Source organism: Girardinichthys multiradiatus, chromosome Y (assembly GCF_021462225.1).
Source record: "Girardinichthys multiradiatus isolate DD_20200921_A chromosome Y, DD_fGirMul_XY1, whole genome shotgun sequence".
Classification (NCBI taxonomy): Eukaryota; Metazoa; Chordata; class Actinopteri; order Cyprinodontiformes; family Goodeidae; genus Girardinichthys; species Girardinichthys multiradiatus.
In genome coordinates this window covers 16,407,297-16,416,546 of record NC_061818.1, presented here as the reverse complement: position 1 = coordinate 16,416,546, position 9,250 = coordinate 16,407,297, and positions in this window count along the sequence as shown.

Below are 9,250 nucleotides of genomic sequence, written 5' to 3'. Positions count from 1 at the left end.
CATCATTAATTAGTTCTCTTGACATTTGCACAATACTCTTCAAGTTGTAACAGTAGGGCATTGAACTTCCAGTAGCCTTTTTGTGTGATTTTCTGACTGCAGGTTATAGATCCAGCTCTATGCAGCAATGATCTGAAGGAGGAGTTTTTGATTTTGCAGTTCTTGAAGTGTGATTTCATATAATATCACTTCCCAACCAATAGTCAATCCTAGATTTTTAACATCCATTCAGCTTAAATCATGAAAAGCATTGGGATCTAGGTTTCAATACATTCCAAATATCAGATTATTGTTTAACATAAAATAATTCATTTTATTGCTGTATTGAGGTCTCCCAGCTGGACATCCATCCAGCCACTTGTCAGGAGTCATGTTTCAATCACCTCCCATCAGAATATTTTCAGTAGGATATGTAGCTTTAAGTTCCAAAATCACATCTGTTATATCTTCAAGCATTGCTCTGTTTTGATTGCCATTATTATACCCATATATATTGGACAGTATGAAAAACCAACCTTAAGTCGTCACCACAGCTGTCAGCCTGTCAGCTGTGTTAAAATGTATCCTGGAAAGTTGTTGAAACACAAATCTACCCCTCCAGACTGGGTGGAGCCATGACTAAATAGAATCTTATCACCCCATTGAGTCATCCAAAAAGAAGTATCCACGTCCAAGGATTGAGTCTCTTGCAGAATTACACAACATTTCTGCTATTTTCTGCTATTTCAATTCAATTCAGTTTATTTATATAGCGCCAATTCACAACACATGTTGTCTCAAGGCACTTCACAACAGTCAGGTACATACATTCCAATTAATCAGTGTGAGCGGCCATCTGCCACGACCGACTGGGGGTTTGAGAGAACAGAGCAGAGACACAAAAAGAACACAGAAGCACTGATCCAGGAGTACTTTCTATGGGAAGGAAAAGTAAATGTTAATGGATGTTGCTCCTTTGGTCGTTTCATCTAGGAAGAAAGAACAGATAAACTCTGAGTCAGTTTTTAAGGTTAGAGTCTGAAAGAGAGCACATAGAGTTAGTCACAGTAAAACCTCAGTCAATCGCCATGTCTAGGGGAGAGAAAGTGTTAAACACTGAGAGACAGGGCCATGTGGATCATCGGTAGAGGGTGAGCATTAAGTTGTTGCCCCAGAGGCTTGGACAATGCCCCTCTCCAGAAAGGTGTCACAGGTAGACACAGAGTCAGGCCAGGTGTAGCTTCTAGGAAGAGAAAAGAGAGAACAAGGTTAAAAGCTGAAATAACAGCAAATAATGCAAAATTGGAGAGTAGTGTGAGAATGTAGCGAAGAGGGTGAAAGTGGTCAGTATGTCCTCCAGCAGCTTAAGCCTATAGCAGCATAACTACAGAGATAGCTCAGGATAACCTAAGCCACTGTAACTATAAGCTTTATCAAAAAGGAAAGCTTTAAGCCTAGCCTTAAAAGTAGACAGGGTGTCTACCTCACGGACTAAAACTGGGAGCTGGTTCCACAGGAGAGGAGCCTGATAACTAAAGGATCTGCCTCCCGTTCTACTTCTAGAGACTCTAGGAACCACCAGTAAACCTGCAGTCTGAGAACGAAGTGCTCTGTTAGCAACATATGGAACAATCAGATCTCTGATGTATGATGGAGCTAGATCATTAAGGGCTTTATATGTGAGGAGGAGAATTTTAAACTCTATTCTGAATTTAACAGCGAGCCAATGAAGGGAAGCTAAAATAGGAGAAATATGATCTCTCTTTATAATTTTCATCAGAACTCTTGCTGCAGCATTTTGAATCAGCTGAAGGCTTTTAACTGCATTTTGTGGACATCCTGATAGTAAAGAATTACAATAGTCCAGCCTTGAAGTAACAAATGCATGGACTAGTTTTTCAGCATCACTCCTGGATAGGATATTTCTAATTTTGGCAATGTTCCAGAGGATAAAGAAGGAAATCCTAGAAACCTGTTTAATATGGGATTTAAATGACATATCCTTGTCAAAAATAACACCAAGGTTTTTTACTTTATTACCGGAGGTCAATTTAATGCCATCCAGGTTAAGTGATTGACTAAGCAGTTTCTTTTTTAAAGACTCCGGTCCAAAGACGACAACTTCTGTCTTGTCTGAATTTAGAAGCAGAAAATTTAAAGTCATCCAAGTTTTTATGTCTTCAAGACATGCTTGTAGTCTATCTAACTGGTCGGGTTCATCAGGATTTATGGATAAGTAAAGCTGACTATCATCAGCGTAACAGTGAAAATTTATCCCATGCTGTCTGATAATTTTACCTATTGGAAGCATATATATAGTAAAGAGAATTGGCCTAAGTACTGAACCCTGTGGTACTCCACAATTAACCCTGGAGTTTTAAGATGATTTATCATTTACATGAACAAACTGGAATCTGTCAGACAAATAAGATTTAAACCAGCCTAGCGCTGTTCCCCTGATCCCTACAGCATATTCCAGCCTTTTTAAGAGAATATCATGGTTGACTGTATCAAATGCAGCACTGAGATCTAACAGAACCAGAACAGACACAAGTCCATTATCTGAGGCCATAAGAATATAATTAGTGACTTTCAGCAGAGCTGTTTCAGTGCTATGATGAGCTCTGAAGCCTGACTGAAACTCTTCAAACAGGTCATTGCTGTGCAAATGCTCACACTTTTGATTAGCAACTATTTTCTCAAAAATTTTAGATAAGAATGGAAGATTGGATATAGGTCTGTAATTTTTCAAGTCATCTCGATCAAGCGAAGGTTTCTTAAGTAAAGGTTTAATTACAGCTACCTTAAAAGCCTGTGGTACATATCCATTTACTAAAGATAGATTAATCATATCTAAAATGGGGCTGGTAATCAGAGGGAACACTTCCTTAAATAATTTGGTTGGGATTGGGTCTAACATACAAGTTGAAGGTTTAGATGAAGCTAATATTTCTGATAACTCAGGAAGCTTCACAGGATAAAAACAGTCCAAACACAAATCAGGTTCTACAGTTATTTCCAATGTTGTCTCACTTGCTGAGGATGAAGTAATCATCTTCGGGAGTATGTCAAAGATTTTCTTTTTAATACAATCAATTTTATTTATTTAAGAAGAATCCCATAAAGTCATGATTGCTAAGAGCTAAGGGAATGGATGGCTCAACAGAGCTATGACTCTGTGTAAGTTTAGCAACTGTACTAAAGAGAAACATAGGATTATTCTTGTTCTCTTCTATTAATGATGAGAAATAAGCTGTTCTAGCTTGGCGAAGTGTCTTTTTATACAACAGTAGGCTATTTTTCCAGATTAAGTAGGAATCCTCTAGGTGTGTAGAGCACCATTTTCTCTCTAATTTTCTAACATTGTGCTTTAAAGTACGCAGCTCTGAATTAAACCAGGGAGCCAACCTCCTATGAATAATTACCTTCTTTTTCAACGGGGCTGAATTGTCTAATGCATCACGCAATGATGAAGAAACACTATGAACAAAAGAATCAATTTGTGAAGGGGCAGAAACAAAATTATTGCCCTCCACTGTGTTTTTCTGTGACAATGAGGAAATCAAAAGTGGAACAGATTATTCAAAGGTTGTTACAGCATTGTCTGATAAAGATCTATTATAATGAAATTTTCTTTCAGGTGTGGAGTTCTTGGTTAAATTAAACTCAAAGGTTATTAAAAAATGGTCAGACAGGACAGGGTAATGAGAAAATATTGTTATCTCTTTACACTCAATGCCATATGTCAGCACAAGGTCCAGAGAATGAAGACAAAGGTGGATAGGTTTGTTAATGTTTTGAGCAAAGCCAATTGAGTCTAAGATAGCATTAAAGGCTATATTTAAGCTATCACTTTCAGCGTCTACATGAATGTTAAAATCCCCCACTATAATAACCTTATCTGTATTTAACATTAAATCAGATAAAAGGTCTGAAAACTGATCTAAAAATTGAGAGTAAGGGCCTGGTGGACGGTACAAAACAACAAACAGAAGTGGTTTTGTGCTTTGCCATTTGAATGAGGAAAACTAAGGATTAAATATTCAAAAGAGTTGTAGCTATTGATTGGTCTGGGACTAATCAATAAATCGGACTGAAAGATGGTTGCTACTCCTCCTCCTCGCCCGGTATTTTGAGGAATGTGAAAATTAAACAAATTAGTAGGAGTTGACTCATTTATAGTAACATAATCCTCTTGCTGCAACCAGGTTTCTGTGAGGCAAAATAAATCAATCTGATTGTCACAAATCAAGTCATAAACAAGCTAAGTCTTTGAAGAGAGAGATCTTATGTTCAGTAAGCCACATTTAATTGTTTTATTTTTGTTTTTAGTTGTGAGTTGTGTTTATTTTTATTAGATATTTATTAGATTTTCCTGATTTCCTCCTTTTAGATTATTTTTTAATCTATTTAATTTTTGCCGTGGGCGAGACACTGTCTTAATTGGCGTAATGGGTGGGTAGCAATACAGAAGCTGCAGCGAGGAGTGTTAAACTACGACCCTGCTTCCTGGTCTGAACCCTGGTTTGTCAGAGTTTTGGAGAAATAATAAATTCAGCCAGATTCTTTTCGGCCTTTGCAAAATAAAAACAAAGCTTTTCTTTTAACAGTTTCGTTCAAGCCCCCGACATTTAACAAACCAAAAAAATTTTAACACTTCACATTAACTCAGCACAGTTTTAGAAAATCACAAATTATCACCGATTAGTTATCAGAAAAAAAAGCTGACTGATTTATCTCCTTGACCGCTGGCATGTTTTACACTACTACATACATAGCTTGTCTATAGTGTTCACCTGTTGAGAAGAAAGAAAGTAGGTCATATTCAAATGACTTTCTGTTTATTATGGAAAATGAATAATAAGAAGTGGGAGGGTTGTCCAGAAAAAGAAAGTGTGGATCATGTTCTGATGAAGTGTAGAGGCGCAGGGAGATAATGGAGTCTAAAAGGAATATTGGCAACTGAAGGGGACAAGGAGGTAATCAATTTTATCAATAAGACTTTTGTACATAGAACAATACACAGAATTTATAGGTGGAGACTATGAGGTTACACACTAATGTACCGTAGGTGGCGGTATGCACCTATCAAGTTGTTTGCGAGTGGAACAGACAACCAACACTTGGCAAACCAGTGCACACGGAAGCAGATTGGCGGTGAAATTTTGGCGGTTGGCTGGCATAAACTGTTTGGGACTGGACCGAAATGGCGTCTCGTGTTGAGGATGAAGGAGATGATGAGATGGATTTAGGTGACTGGACTCCATGGTAGAAGAGGGTCGGGAAGAGAGAGAAGTAGAAGGGAAGAGGAAAATCGTCTGTGGACATAGAGTAATAAATGGAGCCTCAAAGAAAACAGTGTGGATGAAGGGAATGTGGTATACAAAAAGGTTGTTAAGAAAGAATTCAAATTAATCCTTTTTTGGAAGGAAGATGAGGGCGTGAAACTAAGTCCATTGGCTTTGTCAAAACAATGAAAAAGTTTGGAAAGGTAACGCTTGCAAAGACTCTGAGATGGAAATTGTTGATTATAGTTGAACAGAACAGCACAAACATAGTGATTAACACCCATAATATTTGTAAGAAAATGGTAACTGAAAAAAGATATTTGGGGAGACTAAAGTAAAGTCCGGAGTGATTACAGATGACCCATGGAGGATGTGAGGTCAGGAGAAGAGAACAGAAGAAGAGCAGCACTATTTAATGGTGTTGTCTAGTGCTTCTCAGTTATTATTTTGTTACACCCCCCCAAGAAGAAGAAAACATTTTGCACCCCTCCACTCTCCGCCACACCTATAAATAGTATATTTGTCTATAAAATTGTTATGAGACCTATAACAATGGTGTTAAGTGTACTTATAATATAAGTACAGCTCCGCATCACAATGTGTCCTTATTAACATTTAAGAAAAGAAAAAAAGAAAGCAATATAGTTCAACTTACAACAAAGAATAACTTTATTAAAGTTGTTTTTTAGTCTGTAACAGAAAAGATTTAAAGTGCATGCATTTTGCAAAATAAAAAAAAATCCTTATTTAAACTATAAACATTTTTTAACCCACTAATTTGGTCTGATTGGTCCAATTTGGGACTGAGTGCTGATCCAGAGTGAGGTGCCGACAGGAGCCAGGGAGGTAATCCTTCGATTACCTCCCTGGTGGACGAGATTCGCAACTGAAACGGTACTCTGATCCGGTCAGGCTGCCAGCCAAGGTAAGATGTCTGGTGAGGTTCACAGTCCGTGGGACTTTCCAAAGATTCTTCTAAACCAAGGTAAAGATGCATAGAGCAAGACCTGTGTGGAAAGAGTAGTTACTAAGGAGCTTAGCTTTGACAAACACTTGAAAACATAAGATTCGAGGAGCGCTGGGTGTAATACCATAGGGGGCAAAACAGTCAGCCGCTGAAGTGCTGGCAGTCCTCCTTCTTATTGCACCGTGGCTGATTACCAGATAGGCTACACCTGTCAGCCTCCAGGTTCCAGGACTCATGCGAGACCTAGTGAGGAAACTGATTACTGACATGATCAGCAGTTCAGACCCTGACACTACCTCCCCCTCAACGGCCGCCACCTGGCGGCCCATGCTAAGCACGCTGGGAGGAAAGGAAGTCCTGGATGAGGGTAGGATCCAATATAAAAGAACCGGGCACCCAAGAGGGCTCCTCCGGACCGTACCCCTCCCAGTTGACGAGATACTGCCACCGACGGGCCAAATACGCGGGGTGGCCATGGACGTCCCCGGGCGGGTGGAGGGTGCTCGGCCGGAGGGCAGAGCGTACTGGCATGGACAGGCTTAATAAGAGAAACATGAAAAACAGGGTGAATACGGAGACGAACAGTGGAAGGACTGACAACGGACTGGATGACGTAAGGACCTATAAACCTGGGAGAAACTTTCTTAGACATGGACCTGAGTGGGACATCACATGTGGAGAGCCAAACCGTCTGACCCGGGCGGTAAGCGGGGGGCAGTGCTTATTGTGCTTATAGTACTTATTGACGGCGGCAGATCTCTGGAGTACCCTGGTGGTGGAGGACCACATACGTTTGCATCTGCGGATGTGGTGCTGGACTGAAGGCACAGTACCTTCTTCATTGTCTGCTGGAAGCAAGGGTGGCTGGTACCCCAGGGAAGCCTCAAAAGGGGTACAGCCCGTAGCAGCTGAGATGTGAGAGTTGTGGGAATACTCCACCCAGGGTAGGAAGGTGCTCCACTCGGTCGGGTATGATAACGTAACGCACCTTAAGGCCGACTCCAGTTCCTGGTTCAAACGCTCCATCTGACCATTAGACTGAGGATGATAACCAGAGGTCAGCGATACTTTAGCCCCAAGGGCGGCACAGAACTCCTTCCAAACCCGGGCAGTGAACTGGGGGCCTCGGTCAGACAAGATTTCTTGAGGGATGCCATGTAGGCGAAACACGTGCTTAATCAGCAGTTTTGCTGTCTGAAGAGCAGAAGGCAGTTTCTTTAGTGGGATGAGGTGACAGGCCTACGAGAAGCAATCAATAACTGTGAGGATGGTGGTCATACCACCGGAACATGGTAGACCTGTCACAAAGTCTATGGCAATGTGGGACCAGGGTCGTGAAGGTGTACTGAGTGGCTATAAGAGACCAGCTGGAGGTCGGTTTGAGCTCTTATTCCTGGCGCAGGGCACACAAGCAGCAATGTAGTCCCTCATGTCTCGGTGAAAGGTGGGCCACCCGTACCTCCTGGAGATCGAGGCTATAGTTCGGCTGGCCCCGGGATGGGTAGCAAATCTGGCTGAGTGGTGCCATCCAATCAGACAAGGTCGTACGGCAACAGGAACGTAGAGGCAGCCCACTGGTCCATTACCGGGCCCCAGGTCATTAGGTAGGGCTCGCCGCACGATCTCCTCTATCTCCCAGGTTAATGCACCGACAGTACAGGAGGGAGGTAAAATAGGAACCATTTCTTTCTCTGAATCGTCATGGTCAAACTGACGTGAGAGGACTTGGTGTTCCTAGTTCCGGGCCTAAAAGAAATTGATAAATTAAAACGAGAGAAAAACAACGACCAACGTGACTGACGTGGATTAAGGCGTTTGGCAGACTGAATGTAAGATACGTTTTTGTGGTCTGTCCATACCAGTACGGAATGTTCGGCCCCCTCCAGCCAGTGACGCCATTCCTCCAGCGCCAACTTGATGGCCAGTAACTCCCTGTTGCCCACGTCGTAGTTCTGCTCAGCTGGAGACAGGCAACGGGAGAAACAGGCACAGGGGTGGAGTCTCCCGTCCAGGTCCAAGCGCTGGGAGAGTACAGCCCCTGCTCCTGTGTCCGAAGCATCCACCTCCAAGATGAACTGCTTGCTGGGGTCCGGGTGGATGAGCATGGGGGCCTGGGAGAATTGACTCTTGAGTCTGGAGAAGGCTGTGTCGGCTTCAGTGGTCCAGACATACGGCACCTTAGACGAGGTTAGAGCGGTTAGAAGTCTGGCCACTTGGCTGTAGTTCCGTGTGAATCGTCTGTAGATGTTCGAGAATCCAAGAAACTGCTGTAGTTGTTTTCTGGAATTGGGTTGAGGCCAGTCCAAAACAGCCTTTATCTTCTCCGGATAAGCGCGAACCTGTCCACCCTCGAGAATAAGGCCCAAGAAGCTGATGGATGACCTGTGGAATTCACAATTCTCAGCCTTCACGAAAAGTTAGTTCTCCAGGAGGCATTGAAGAACCAGGCGGACATGTCGGCGATGATCGGTCAGGCTCCTGGAGTAAATTAAAATGTCATCTAAATAAACAAACACAAAGGTGTTTAAATAGTCTCTCAAAACGTCATTCACCAGGGCCTGGAAAACCGCTGGAACATTGCATAAGCCGAAAGGCATGACCAAGTATTCGAAGTATCCCACAGGCGTCTTGAAGGCGGTCTTCCATTCGTCTCCCTGGCGGATACGTAGTAAACTATAGGCGTTTCTGAGATCTAATTTGGTGAAAATGGTGGCGTCCTGTACCGGTTCAAAGGCTGAAGAGAGTAAGGATAATGGATATTTGTTTTTAACTGTAATGGCATTTAATCCTCTATAGTGTATACATGGCCGGAGACTACTGTTGGGAGTATGATTATTGATTGGATAATCTTGATCAATAATTATAATTACAAATCATAATCTGACAAAATCAATTTCTTAACCATAAATCCTCATTTACGAATCGAGACCAGAGAGGTTTCTGGTGTTGTAATTGTGGCTCGACGCCTCTGACAATTACAACCGTTAAATACTCTGTAATAGTTAATAACTATTAA